This window comes from Phascolarctos cinereus, unplaced genomic scaffold, assembly GCF_003287225.1.
Source record: "Phascolarctos cinereus isolate Bilbo 61053 unplaced genomic scaffold, phaCin_HiC Scaffold_726;HRSCAF=1367, whole genome shotgun sequence".
NCBI lineage: Eukaryota > Metazoa > Chordata > Mammalia > Diprotodontia > Phascolarctidae > Phascolarctos > Phascolarctos cinereus.
Genome location: NW_027556098.1, coordinates 141,463,376 through 141,478,982, shown reverse-complemented (window position 1 = coordinate 141,478,982; position 15,607 = coordinate 141,463,376).

The window sequence follows — 15,607 nt, the reverse complement described above, 5'->3', positions numbered from 1 at the left end:
TTGATATGAGACTTCATTCAATCCTCTGGATTGTGGTCACTCAATAATCAAATGCTGACAGTTGCTAAATGACCATAAAGAATCTCTAAAACTTTATCTTTGGATTTGATGGAGAAATCAATAGGTCTAAGGTACTATATAGTACCATTGAATTTTTTTTTATTAATTCAGGATAGGTAACTTTAGATGAATCAATATAATTCTGAGCCTTTGTTATCATAAGACTTTGGATAGAATTGGGTTCAAATTCTGGGTCTGATATTATCTGGGAGTCTTTGGCCAAGTTGTCCTCTGAGGGAATTTCCTCATTTGTAAAGTATTGATAATGCTAGTACCATTTGGAGTTGTGTGGAATATACAGGGATTCCAAAGAATCCCCTGGTTTAGGAGTAACTATAGAGGATATACCCAGCACTTCATACACTCAGAAAAGAACAAAAAATACAATATGGTTTGGGCTAGGGGAAAAGGCTAATTAGCTATCCAGAAGGTGATACTGGACAAATCCAAGATGGTGAAGTACAGGGAGCAAACCAGCTGAACTCTGTCAACATTCCCTCCAAAGAACTTTGAAATGACTCCTCAAATAAAATTTCAGAGTGACAGGACAAACAAAAGATCAGATGAGATTTTTTTTTTCAGCCTAAGACTTAGGAGGTTAGCAGAAGAGGCCTGAGACATTGCTCATGGCCTTGGAAGTAGCTGCTACAGTGGCAATAGCAACACTAGAAGCAATAACAGCAGTGGGAGCTCTCACCCTAGACATGGAGAAGGAATTAGATAACTGGTCAGATATTATATAGTGCAGCTGGCACTGATTGACAAGTCTATTCCCCATAAACAATTCTGGATTGCAGTTCCAAGGGGAGAAGAGAATTTCTAGTCCATCACAAGGGGGCAGGGGCCTTGATCTCATTTCCAAGGCAAGGAGGATACTAGTGCTTATGACCCCATTAGAACAGGTGACCTGGTCACAGTTCTTGGCCAAGAGGAGCACTAGTGCTTGCAGCTGTAGAGGAGTAGAGTTCTTTCCTGAGTAAAGACTAGAAAGCAGAGACCACATTTCTATCTGGATCACATGACTTTGGAAACATGGAAAACTTGAAGACTCCCAGAACTAGCCCTGAAAACAGCAGTATGAAAAGCCTGAAGCCTGGCACGGTGTCCTCTCCAACCCAGGAATAGATTCCAACTTTAAAATAAAGTGAAAAGACAAGAAATAGGCAAGAAAAAATGAGCAAACAAACAAAAACTTGACAATAAAAAGCTACTACAGTGGCCAGGAAGACCAGGACATAAATTCAGAGGAAGATAACAACGTAAGAACACGTATAGTCAAAGCTTCAAATAAAAAAAAAATTCTAATTGGACCCAAGCTGGAAGAGTTACAGGAAAGAGATGAATAGTAGTGGAAGCAATGGGGAAAGAAATGAAAGTGATATAAGAAAATTATGAAAAGATAATTAACAACTTGGTAAAAGAGGCACAAAGATTCATGGAAAAAAAAGAATTCCTTAAAAAGTAGAATAGGGAAATGGAACCAAGATGGCAGAGTAAAGGCAGGTACTCATCTGAATTCTATGCCCAAACCCCTCAAATATTTTTAAAACAACTTTAAGCAAATTCTAGATCAACAGAACCCACAAAAAGATGGAGGAATACAAATTTCTAGCCCAAGACAACTTGAAAGGTTGGCAGGAAAGGCCTGTTGCACGAGGGTGAGATTGGAGTACAATCCATTACAGGCTGCACCAGCAAAGCCCTGACCCCAGTAAGCCAAAAGCAGGCCTCAAGTGACTGAATCAGTAGCAGCAAGGGCAGCAGTTGTTTCCAGAGCTCTCAGCCCACAGATGGTAAGGGGGTTGAACAATTGTTCAGAAGGAGATTACAGGGGTCTTTCGGCTAGCACTGAGGCAGAATTCTGTTGTTTTGCCCATACTCAGATCCAGGTACCAGTGCTGCATGGCAGTCCCAGGGCAAGGAAGAGCACTAGTGTAGTAGAACCTGTGGCCCCAGTGGAAGTAGGACCCTCCTCACAGTTTCAGAACAGAAAACAGTGCTCACAGTCACTCACAGATCAGTGCTTGTAGTCACGGACACAGAACAGAATAGTAAATACTCCTCCTTAGATTATACCACCTTAGAAGAATTAAAAACTTATAGTTTCCTAGAAGTATCTCTGAAAACAGCTGCACAAAATCCTTGAAGCTTGGGACAATGCATCCTTCACCCCAGAAGTTGAGTGCTACTTTAGCAAACAGTTAAAAGTTAAGTAATAGCTGGGAAGATGAGCAAACAACAGGGGAAAACAAAACAAAATAAAACAAAAAAGACTTTGACTCTGCAAAGTTATTATGTGACAAAGAAGATCAAAACACATACTCAGAAGAAGACAATAAAGTCAAAAAGCCCCTATAATCCAAAACCTCCAAGGAAAATATTAACAGGAGTCAGGTATGGAAGAGCTCAAAAAGGATTTTGAAAATCAAGTAAGAGAATTAGAGGAAAATCGGAGAGAGAAATGAGAGTGATGAGAGAAAATCATGAAAAAACAAATCAATAATCTGGTAAAGGAGACCCAAAAAAATACTGAAGAAAATAAGATCTTAAAAACTAGACTAGGCCAAATGGCAAAAGAGGTCCAAAAGGCCAATGAGGAGAAGAATGTCTTGAAAAGCATAATTGGCCAGATGGAAAAGGAGGTTCAAAAGCTTACTGAAGAAAATAATTCTTTAAAAATTAGAATGGAACAAATGGAAGCTAATGACTTTATGAGAAACCAAGAAGCAATAAAATAAACCAAAAGAATGAAAAAAAAATAGAAGGCAATGTTAAATATCTCATTGGAAAAAAAATTAATGACATGGAAAATAGATGCAGGAGAGACAATTCAAAATATTATTGGAGTACCTGCAAATCACAATCAAAAAAAGAGCCTAGACATCACCTTTCAAGAAATTATTAAAGAAAATTATTCTGATATTGTAGAATCAGAGAGTACACTAGAAATTGAAAGAATCCACCAATCACCTCCTGAAAGAAATCTCAAAATGAAAACTTCCAGGAATATTATAGCCAAATTTCAGAGCTCTCAGGTCAAGAAGAAAAATATTGCAAATAGCCAGAAAGAAACAATTCAAGTATCATGGAACCACAGTCATGATAAGATAAGATTTAGTAGCTTCTACCTTGAAGAATCAGAGGGCTTAGAATATGATATTCTGGAGGGCAAAGGAGCTAGGATTGCAACCAAGAATCACCTACCCAGCAAAACTGAATATAATCCTTCAAGGGAAAAAATGTGTATTCAATGAGATAGAGAATTTCAAGCTTTCTTGATGAAAAGATCAGGGCTGAATAGAAAATTTGACTTGCATTTACAAGACTAAAGAAAAGCATGAAAAAGGTAAACAGGAAAGGGAAATCATAAGGCACTTGATAAGATTAAACTGTTTACATTCCTACATGGGAAGATGATATTTGTAACTCATAAGACCTATCTCATTATTTGGGTAGTTAGAAGGAGTATATATAGACAGAGGGCACAGATTCAATATAAAGGGATGATATCTAAAAAACAAAATTAAAAAATGAGAGAGGAATGTACTGGGAGAAGGAGGAAGGGAGAGATAGAATGGGGTAAATTATCTCAGGTAAAAGAGGCAAGAAAAAACTTTCACAGTGGAGGGAAAGGAGGTGAATTTAGGGAAAGTGAAGGAACCTTATTCTCATCAGAATTGGCTCAAAATGGGAATAACTACACATTCAGTTGGGAAATCTATCTTCCCTACAGGAAAATAGGAAGGAAAGGCTATATGAGAAGGGGGATGTGACAGAAGGGAGGGCATATTGGGGAAGGGGATAGTCAGAAGGAAAACACTTTTGAGTAGGGATAGAGTGATCACAGAGAGAATAGAATAAATGAGGAGGGAATAGGATGGAGGGAAATACAGTTAGCAGTAGTAACTGTGAAAAATTTTTGGAACAAGTTTCTCTGATGAGAAATTCATTTCTCAAACATATAGAGGAACTGAGTCAAATTCATAAAAATAAGAGACATTCCCCAACTTATAAATGATCGAAAGTTATAATCAATTTACAGAAGAAGTAATCAAAGCTATCTATAGCCAGATGAAAAAATATTCTCACTCACTATGCAAATTAAATCAATGCCGGGTATTACCCCATATCTATTAGATTGGCTAACAGGACAGAAAAGTTAAATTACAAATGTTGGAAGGGATGTGGGAGAACTGAGACATTGATGCACTGTTGGTAAAATTGGAAACTGATTCAACCAGTCTGTAGAAAAATTTGGAACTATGTCCAAAGGGCTAAAAACCAGGCATCCCATTTGACCTAGCAATACCACTACTAGGTCAGTATCCCAAAAGAGATTTAAAAAAAAAAAGGAAGAGGACCTCCATGTACAAAAATATTTATAGCAGCTCTTTTTCTGGGGGTAAAGAATTAGAAATTGAGAGGATGCTCATCAACTGGGAAATAGTTGAACAAGTTGTGGTATGCGACTATGATGGAATACTATTGTACTATAAGAAATGATGAGCAGGATGCTCTAAGGAAAACCTAGAAAGACTTGTATGGCTGATGCAAAGTGAAATGCACTGTGTAAAAAGTAACAGTAAGGTTGTTAGATGATCACCTGTGAATGACTTAGCTATTCTCAGCAATACAACTATCCAAGACAGCTCTGGAGGACTCATGATTAAAAAATGCTATCCATCCCCAAAGAAAGACCTGATGGTGTCTGAATACAGATTGAAGTATACTTTTTTTTTAAATTTTATTTTTCTTGACTTTTTTGTCTGTTTTCTTTCACAACATGACTATCATGGATATGTTTTACATGACTACGAATGTATAACCTATATTGAATTGTTTGCCTTCTTAATGAAGTGGAGTGGAGAGGAAGAGAGAGAATTTGGAACTTAAAGTTTTAAAAACAAATGTTAAACATTGCTTTTACATATAAATGGGGAGAAATAAAATACTAAATAGATACCAAAAAAGTAGAATAAGCTAAATGGAAAAGGATATACAAAAATTTGCTTAAGGAAAAAAAAAAACTCTGTAAAAAAAGAATTGACCAAATGGAAAAAAAAATACAAAAGCTTACTGAAGAAAATAATTCTTTGAAAATTAGAAATAGGCGGGGAAGCTAGTGACTCCAGGAAACATTAGATAGATAGATAGATATAGATAGATAGATAGATAGATAGATAGATAGATAAAACATTTAAAATTAAATAAATTTAAAAGTATGAAAACTAAGAGAAAATGTGAAATATTTCATCAGAAAAAACAACTAACTTGGAAAATAGATTGAGGAGAGATTTAAAATTTATTGGATTACCTGAAATCAGTGACCAAAAAAAAAGGGCCTACACATCATATATCAAAAAATTATAGAAGCAAACTGACGTAATATACTAGATCCAGAGATTAAAACAGAAACTGAAAGAATCCACTGATCACCTCCTGAAAGAGATACCAAAATGAAAATATCTAGGAATATTATATCCCAATCCAGAACTCCCAGGTCAAAAAGAAACATTGCAAACATCCAAAAAGAAACAATTTGAATACCATGGTACAGTCACTATCACTAAAGATTTAGCCATGTTAAAAAGAGAGAAGGGCTTGGAATATGATATTCCAGAGACAAAGGAACTAGGATTGCAACCAAGAATAACTTTCCAAGCAAAACTGAGTATAATAATATTTCAAGGGAAAAAATGGATATTTAATGAAATAGAAGGGGGGGTAAGAATTTGGAATTTAAAAATAAAAGAATGTTAAAAATAAATATTAAATTTATTTTAAAAATAAAGAATATGTATGTGTGTGTTTATATGTGTGTGTATATATATAAAATATATTTCTATATAAAAGATCGTATTGTACTTTTTCTGTCACTTCATTTCCTAATATATTTCTCCCCACTCCTAAAGGGATAGATTTTATAATAAAGAATACAAAAAGACAGGAGAAAAAAACCAGTTCCACAAAACTAACAAATATATGAGCCAGGCTTAACATTACATGTAGTATTTCACACCCACAGTCTACTACCTCTGCAAAGAAAAGGACAAATATTCTCATATATTTTCTTTGGCTCAATCTCAGCCACTATTAATTTCACGGATTTCAGTTGTGATTATTGCTGTTTTTTCCATTTACCTTGCTGATGTCATTGTTTTGTTTTCCTGTTTCTTTCTACTTCACTTTGCATCTAGTCATTTACGTCTTCCCATGCTTTTCTGATATCTTCATTTTTTTTTCCATATGACATAGTAATATTCCATTATATTTATGTAGCACAATGTTTAGCCATTCTTCTTTGTTTCTGGTACTTTGCTATCACAAAATATGTTATTTTTTAATAATTAGTTATATTGGGATATATACTTAGCAGTGGGTTTTCTGAGTCAAAGGCAGATTGTTTTCATCATGTTCTTATCCAATTCCAGTGCTGAAATAAAACAAATGCTTAATAAATGTTTTCTGACTGTGTAACTCCTCTATGATGCTTGCCTGCTTCAACTATACAGACTCCACAGTTTTTAGGACATTTGAGAGTACATAGGATGGACTGAGTTAATACTGTTGAATTGACCAGAGATTGCAGTGCTGCACTCACCCTGGCTTAAGTCTTTTCAACAGAGAAATCAGCCAGATATATTTGCCTTATTTGGAATAAACAGAGGAAACAATCATCCTTTACTGCCTTAGGATAAACCAAATTATCATTTTCCCCTAAAACTATACTTCCTCTCATTTCTGTAACAAGATAAAGATTAACAAAAGCCCTCCTCCTAACACATCTCTTAAAGAAACACTAACACAGACCATCTATTTCTATTGCTATTGTGTGACTAACACTAACTGAGAGTCTGTTGTGCTGTTGCTAGGTCTCTCACCATTTCTACTTCAAAGGGTCTGTGACCTGTCATGCATTCTGGATTGGGAGAAGTATTTAAAAGGCCATTCTAATTACAGAAAAGGCTTCCCTAAAAAGAATATCTAGTACATCATTGCAAATATCTGCATGACACATGTAATGAAATTTCCTCTTCATCTCTCTTTCCTCCTCCTCACTCCTTTCTCCATCTCCTTTCCTCTTTCCCTCTTCTCTCTCTCTCTCTCTCTCTCCTCTCTCTCTCTCTCTCTCTCTCTCACACACACACACACACACACACACACACACACACACACACACACAGAGGCAGGCCACCTATGGATAGTTTGGGGTCTTACATTTTGGGGAACACATTGCCAGTTGGAGTGTATACAGAGAAACACAATTAAGATGATGCAAGATCTTAAGATCATCAAAGTTGAAGGGACTGGGTATGTTTAACCTAGAGAAAGTAGTCTTAAGAAGAAAAGTATCATTATGTGGAAAAAATGTGCTTCTTGATCTGTTGCCTAAGCAAGCAAAAATTAGAAGCAAAAGGTGGAAGTTTCTGATTTAAGCAAAAAATAAAATTAAAAACTTCCTGAAGAGTGAAATAGATATCCTCAGAAATAGCGTGAAATACCTCCTGAGAAAATACATGGTACTTTAATTTTTACAATGCACTTTAATAATATATTTAGCTAATTTAATTATTACCACATATTACCAGGTGCAATTATTTCCACTTTACAGATTAAGAAGGTAAGATAGAGAAAGGTTATTTGTTCTTTGTTACATAACTAGTAACTAGACAAAATTTATAGAATCATATATATCCAACACCTGCAAGGAATATCAGATACCTTTTAGTATATACTTCCATTTTATAGACAAAACAACAACAACAACAACAACTGAGTTTTCCCCCAGGAAATTTAAATGTCTTGACCAAGTAAACGAGGTAAGATTTGAATCCTGGTTCTAGGACTCCAGAGGCAGTGCTCATTCCATTGTAAGAAAACCAAGGTCTCACCTGGCCCTAGCTTCAGCACTCTTTCCACTGTATCCTACTGCTAGCATTGTGTATGCAGAGTCAAAGTGACTATTTTAAAGGATATTGTAGGGCAGTAGTGACAAACTCAAATAGAAATCAGGGCCACTAAATTTTATGTAAGCTTTAGATAAATGCATATATATTAGACTTCTCAAATCTTTTGATGACAAAAAGCTGGGAAAGGTGAATAATACACTGGGTGACTGAATATGGATTGACAAAAACACTAGACATTAGAACAATGAATTTAATTATATAATTTGCACCCTCCCCTTTTCTTCCTTGCCTCTCTCTTCCCCTTCATACAACTGCATTTTCATAAGCATAGGAAACTTCTGGCAAGGGAACTTCAAAATCTTCCTAAAACAGTTCAAACAGAAGCGAATCATTTTCCTGACATGGCACTGGCATACTGTCCAAGTTTCACAGGCTTGCAACAATGAGGTCAGCACAACAGCTCTGTAGACCTTCAGTCTAGTAGTCAGTCTAATACTTCTTCTCTCCCAAACTCTCCCTGCCATGTCCAGGAGTCTGAGCCTACTCCAGAATTAAAGTCACCCAGAATTGTAAGCTTATCCTCTTTAGGTACATTGATGATAAGGCTCTCCAGATGTTCATAAAATTTTTCTTTGATCTTGAAAGGATTTGTCATGGTGAAAGCATACACACTCATGATGGTAGCATGGTACTTTCCTGCAAGTGGCAATTGCAGTGTCATAAGTCTGTCATTCACTCCTTTTGGGAGGCATACCAGCTTGTTGACTAGATTAGTTTTGATTGTAAAATTTATGCCAGCTTCAACATGCTCCACATCATAGCGGGCACTCCAGAAAAATGTGCATCCAGCTCTGACTTCAATGAGCTGTGCTTCATTTGCCAGCTTTGTTTCACTGAGGGCTGCTATTTGGATCCTTTACCTGTTGAGTTCTCTCACAAGAAAAGCTGCTCATCTTTCAGATCTACTGTATTTCTTGCTGTCTGTAAGTGTGAGCACATTGCACATACTAATGGTGAGTGGCCTAATTTTTGCTGAAATTTTTGTACAATTTTTTTTTGGGTGTGTTTTGACCACAGGGTAGGATCCCTGCCTGCTACAGTAATCAGGCTGGAGTTGGGTAAGCAGATACTTTTAGTGCATCTTTTCTAGATCCTTCCTCACACACACCAGGAGGTGAGCAGTAAGATCCTTAAAGGGCTGCTCAGACACCCAGGGAGCTGCCAAATCCCATTGCTGCTTCCAGTGAGAAGACGACCTTATGGCCTGGGCTGACTGTGTGTAGAGTTGTGACTACAGCTCCCAGTGTATCTGCACCTGATGCTCCATCACTTGTCAGTTGCCACAGGACTTTGAGATAAGTAAAAATGGTATTGGTGGTGTCTTTGATTCATGCACAAATTGGATTTAAGTGAGACAGAGTTGCACAAAATCATTGTTCTCACCCTCTCTTCCAGAGTCATCACAGTCCAGTGGCAGGACAGAGTCAAGACAACCGGTGATGGCTTGAGATACAGTGTATGAGTGTGGCGTCTTCTATGTCTAACCAAGCTCTAAGCACTCCATGGTGCCTATTTCAACTGCTTTCATGACCATTGAAACAAATTGTTCTCATCTGCCCATTCTACCAGGGGAAAGTCTTCACATGCTTGGGGTAGATATCCCCCTAAATCATCAATGAGTTTGAGACCCCTCGGTTACCCTCAACCTAGTTTAGCCCATCTGCCAAAATGCTTTACCAGTATGTAGCCACTGTGCATGCTATAGCTTCTTGGAGCCACAGGTGAAGATTAGGTGGATCAGGTGGACATCAAAGGAGGAGAGTATTCCTGAAAAGGGCTTAGCAGCCCTCACACCAGAGGTATTAGTTTTCTCTGAACACCCCCTACAACCCAAAGATTATGAGACAGTAATAAGAATTAGCTATGTGAGAAAGAAGCCTCAAAATCTTCGGATGCATTCAGAAAAGTACAGCATTCTAAACTAGCAGGCCTGCAGTATTCTGCCCCTGTCAGACTTCACATGGTGTACTATGTTCTATTCAGAGTGGACCATTTTAGGAATGACATTAGCAAACTGGAATCCTTCCAGAGGAGGGTAAACAGGACAAGGAGGCTAGACACTATACTATATAAGGATGACTTAATTATACCCAAGGATTTTTGACCTAGAAAGGAGTTGATTTTGTGGGTATGTACAAATATTTCAATGGATTTAATATAAAAGTGGGATTAGTTTCAATGTACTCAGCCCCAGGACACAAAAAGGAAGATGAAAAGTTAAAAATAACAAGTCAGATTTTTTACGTATTTGGTTTGTCTAAAATTATAATAAGCAGCATTGCTAGATAGGGAGTTCACCATCAGGGGAGTAGAGGCTAAAAGGTCACTTATCAGACATATTGTAGATACTTTCCTAGGCATGTGAGGAATAAACCAAGTGACTCCAGAAATCCCTTTTAAGTCTGACATTCTGTGATTCTATGCAATCCAGCCAAATGTAGGATCTGATTGGACCGCACTTCTGAATTTCCCAAAGAAGTCTTCATCATAGCAGTATTGCACAGGGGATGTGGACCTATAAGGTTGTTTTCGGTTGATAAATTGAAGTCACTGCTTTTTAAACTGCTTTGCATTGAGATGTTATTCTGCCAAAATGGCTTATCCTTTGCCAAGATTCTTAGTATATTTCCTGAAGCCACCACAGGGTAGCAGAGCTGAGACAGTCAATCCAAAGTAAGAGAATCTATCAGCAACTTCTTAGCCCACACTCTTATTTTTTTTTTCTTTTCTCAAGTCCTTCTTGTTAGTAAGCAGCCTGCCATTGCAGTTGTCATTAATGGGGTATTGTTTCAACTGAACTCAAGGAGCAGTGACTTCCGCACAGCTGTGTCTCTAGCATTAGACTTTTAGCTTGCTACAGCTGTGACAATTTCTTAGGCACTAAGCTCTTTTGACAGGAGAAACAGCATCTCAGTAGAATCATAAAATGTCAGAGTAAGAAGGGACATTGATGGTAGACCTAGTCTGATTCCTTTATCTTACAAATGAGGAAACTAGACTCAGGAAAACTGAATGATTTCAAAGTTATGCCACTAATAAGAGGCAGAACTACAACCTTTGGGGAATCCCAAGCTTCATAATTTCCAGTCCAGCGCTCTCAAACCGTATCGTTAACGGTGGTGATAATCAAAACTGTAACAAGGAGTAATAGAGAAAATGCCCGAAATTCTGACATTTTAGAAAGCACAAGTCTTCCTTCGTGGAGGGAGCACTTCCTGCCCCCAACCTCTTCCAAGTACCAGCTGCTAGATTGCCTGCACCCTTGCCTGGCTCCAACCTGACACCCTGCCTCCTCTCTTAGACCCAAAAAGCCCTTCCAGTGGTGCTTTCCCACGGAGGGAAGTAGATACAAATACTATCCCTCCCTGACCCTGCCCTAACATGCTATTTAGCCTCTACTGCATGGTTTATTGTGAAAATAAAAGAAGAACTTGACTCTTCCTTTCTCATGGTGGTACTCTTGCCACCATCACTACTCATAATATACTGATTCCTAGCCCTCTTCCAGTTATTGCCCTATTCTACCCTTCCTTTTCAATGTGCCCTCTGAGAAGATTTCTCTGTTGTAATACAGTAAAAAGACAGGCAGATTTTGGGTCAGGGAATCCGCGCTAACATCCTGACTCTGTCACTTATTACATTTGTGATCCTAGGGAAGTCACTTCATCTTTTTGGGGCTGAGTTTTCTCATCTACAAAATTAAGAGGCTGAACTTGTTTTCTAAGCATATTTCCAGCTATGATCTTAGACTGCTTCATCTCAATATTCCTTCCATTTTTTGGTGATCATTGAAACCTAGCTTTTTCCTGAAGAGATAACATTGCCTGGAACCTTCTTTCGTAATGACTGCTCTTTCTGTTAACATGCTATGGGGCTGAGGGGAGTGTTTGCCGTACTATTTGCTCCCTACTTTCACCTTCATACTATTTTTCTACCACCATCACTTGTTAAGCTTATCTCATTTAAAATTCACTCAATCTTGTCTAGATCTATATCGCCATGCTGTATGGACCTCCAAGTTACTCTCCCTCCACCCTCAAAATTTCAGAATCTGGCTCACAGTCCACCTCCTTCCTTCTCTGGACATCCTAGTCTCTTAATTCATTATAATCCACAATTTCCATGTTTGTCTCTAATATACCAAAATCACATATAGGAGACTCCCTTCCCTGCATGCCAAGATCTTCCCCATTCCTAAGTACAACTGTTTTTTCCCCACTGTCAGGATTCATTGTTACTTTGGTAGTAAATAAAGTAGTAAATAAAGAATTTCTTGCATTTAAAGTACTTTATAATTTATGCCCAGGTCCATGTACATAGTAGACATTTAATAAATGTTTGTGAGTTTAAAAAATATTTTCATATATGTAATACATGATTTGAAAGATTCTTAAAATTCAAATATTAGTTCTCCTTGGTTGCATTAGTAAATATAGGTTTCATAAAGAAAGTCTTTTGTTGAGCTTTGCATTTCCCTTGCTGGAATGTTTCATATTTTCTAGGTATTTTTTATTTCCTTAAGGGTTTCTTACGGAGCAAAGATGTGTGCTTTTTTTGATCTTCGGATCAATGCTTTTTGTACTCTAAACATTCAATGAATATTAATATCTAGAGAAAGTTAACAGAAAGAGCAGGTTAGCAGAATTTTCTCCTCTTACATTATACCCATTATACCCCTGGAGATCTGTTCTAGATAAGAACATAACATGAGTGGAGGAGGAAGGGAGAATAGGATGGTGGTAAGGATTTTATACCTATGACTTTATTCAGAATAATTTCTACATGAAAATTTCTATGCATCAGAGTTGGATAAATTAATTCACACTAGGGTGTAGATGATCATTAACTGTGTAATAGACTACCAATTTAAACTTCTTCCTTTAAAATCAAAATACTGTAAGGAAGAAATACCCTCTAACATGTTCATATTATCCTCATTCATTCTACAGTGTGAATTAGTTTATCAGCTTGATCAACAAGCTTTGAGATAATGGGAGTTTTCTTGATGGGATAATGGAAGGAGGAGGGTTTAGAGTTTAGAGTCCTATCTAGAGATAACCATTGTGGTCTAGGTAGGGAACCATAGCTCACCCCATAAGGCATTAGTTTCCCTGAGAGGAATAGAGCCAACAAAAGGGCTTGGGAATAAGGCCAAAAGATAGAGCCTAGAAGGAAGACGACAGAGATATTTTGTGTACTTCAATTTCAACAAGAGCCAGTCTTAAGATACTTTCTGAATGTAGATAAGATAATAAATATGAAAGTGTTTTCAGTATGTACTTCTGATAATAATAAGCCATATTTAAATAAGTTGCTTTCTTGACATCTACTCTGAAAATTAGGTGGATAAGGAAACAGACTCTGAGAGGTAATATGATGACAGGACTATTGTGTCAAAATCAGGATTTGAACCCAGATCTTTTGATTCTGAGTTCATATCTCCTTTTGCTAGACTGTACTACTAGTAATACAGTAACACTCCTTATATTTGACTCCTTTTTACCTTATATTGGAACTATGCTTGGTTCATCTAAGTGCTACATTTGATAGTTTAAAGATAGGCCTAAAATGAGCACAGAAAGATTACAGGATCAAAGATCTAGAGATGGAAGGAAATTCAGAGGCCATATAGAACTATACAACCCAGGATTCTTGTTATTTGAAATACACACACACATGCATATGTGTTTGTATATGCATACACATACATCATACAATATACACACATGCATGTAACGTGCATACATACATATGTGTTTATGACATTCTTTGGGGAATACATACACACTTATATATGTGTATATGCAATGTGCATGTTTATATGTGTGTATTGTATATGTATGTATATATATATATATAAACTTTATTTTAATATAATTGATTTCATTTTTAATCCTATATATTTTATTTTATCCATTTTAAAGCATACCCAGAAGAGGTTCATAATCCTTCACCAGACTGTCAAAAAAGGCCCATGACAAAATTAAGGTTAAGAACCTCTGATCTACACCAACACCCCTAGTTTTGCAAATGAGAAATACAAGGTCCATGGAGGCTAGGTGACTCAACAAGCTCACAAATATAGTAGGTATCAAAGGCATGATACATGAAGGCATGGAGAGTCTGTCTTGCTGGTACAGTGAATCTTCATTTTGATCATGGCCCTAAAGGATTAAATAGTATTTTCCCAGAGGAATCAGCTTGTCTAAAAATGTAATAGGCTGGAATAGAGTGTGGACCACAAAGATCAGATTGAACATATCTTTAGATTCATTTTTAAAATTTTTTTTATTTTTTATTTTTATTTTTTTTGCTTTTTTGGTGAGGCGATTGGCGTTAAGTGACTTGCCCAGGGTCACACAGCTAGTAAGTATTAAGTGTCTGAGGCTGGATTTGAACTCAGGTCCTCCTGACTCCAAGGCCAGAGCTCTATCCACTGTGCCACCTAGCTGCCCCCACATCTTTAGACGCAGAAGGTGAAAGGGAGCTGGAGCCCTTCACAGATATATCCATCTAGGATGAAATCACAGCCACCTTTGAAATAATTCGTCAAGAGTAAGATAAATAAAGCTGATCACAAGGGTTGGTAAAATTACTTTAGTGTCCAAGGGGTGGGACTTAACATGTCAACAGTAGATAAGCAGCAGTAGATGCTGGAATGTCCAATCATCAGTCCTGGTGAGGAGAAAGGGTATAGAACTACAATCTACTCAGATAACTTCAGTCAGGACTCCTTTGTTTGTTGAATTCTTTATTTTTAATTATCTACTTAACTCCTGAATTCTGCTAGTAGTTCATTCTTGCAGTGTTATTTTTTCACTTTTTTTTTTTTCCGGAACAAGGTCCCATGCACCAATATTTTCCATTGCTTCTTCCCTCAGAGCAAAACTTCTATTTCCTCAGGGCCCTGCTCAGTGAGGGCTGTACTATTGGAGAGAAATCTGGTAAATATACAAAAAAAAGTTAAAAACGTATGACCCTCCAAAGGGATTACATTAGGCAGGCTAATACAAAGGGTGCCATGAGGGGACTGGATGCCCTTGAAGGAGAGGGTCTGGAAAGAGGAATATGTCTGGTACATGAGGTATGTCAGTGGAATGAAATAAAGAGGATGAGTTTTTCTAAGACTCTGAAGAAATAATGTCTGGCTTTTATTAAATATGAATTGATTTGTGCCAAGAATATACATATAGACTTGTTACATTGCAAGCATTTCTATATAAAAGGGAAGTCTGATGGTCAGTTGGAGGTCCCTTGAGCGCCATTTTCCTGAGCTGATGGCCCATATAATTGAATAGACTACATCTTCATGAGTGTTAAATCAATTCTCAAATCAACTTGTCCATTGCTTATTATGTGCTACAATCAAGCAGTGACTGAGATGTGTCAACTAAAAGCTGCCATTTAAAATGCATAAGTCTAATGACAGCCTTTAGCTATGACCGTGTTCCTGATTCACAGGTATTGGCAAAGCATCCCACATTTGTGGGGTAAGTAAGTACTAAGTGAAAATTTGATAATAATGATGATAATGTTAGCTAATGCATTTACCCCATTTTAAAGTTCACAAAAAGTTT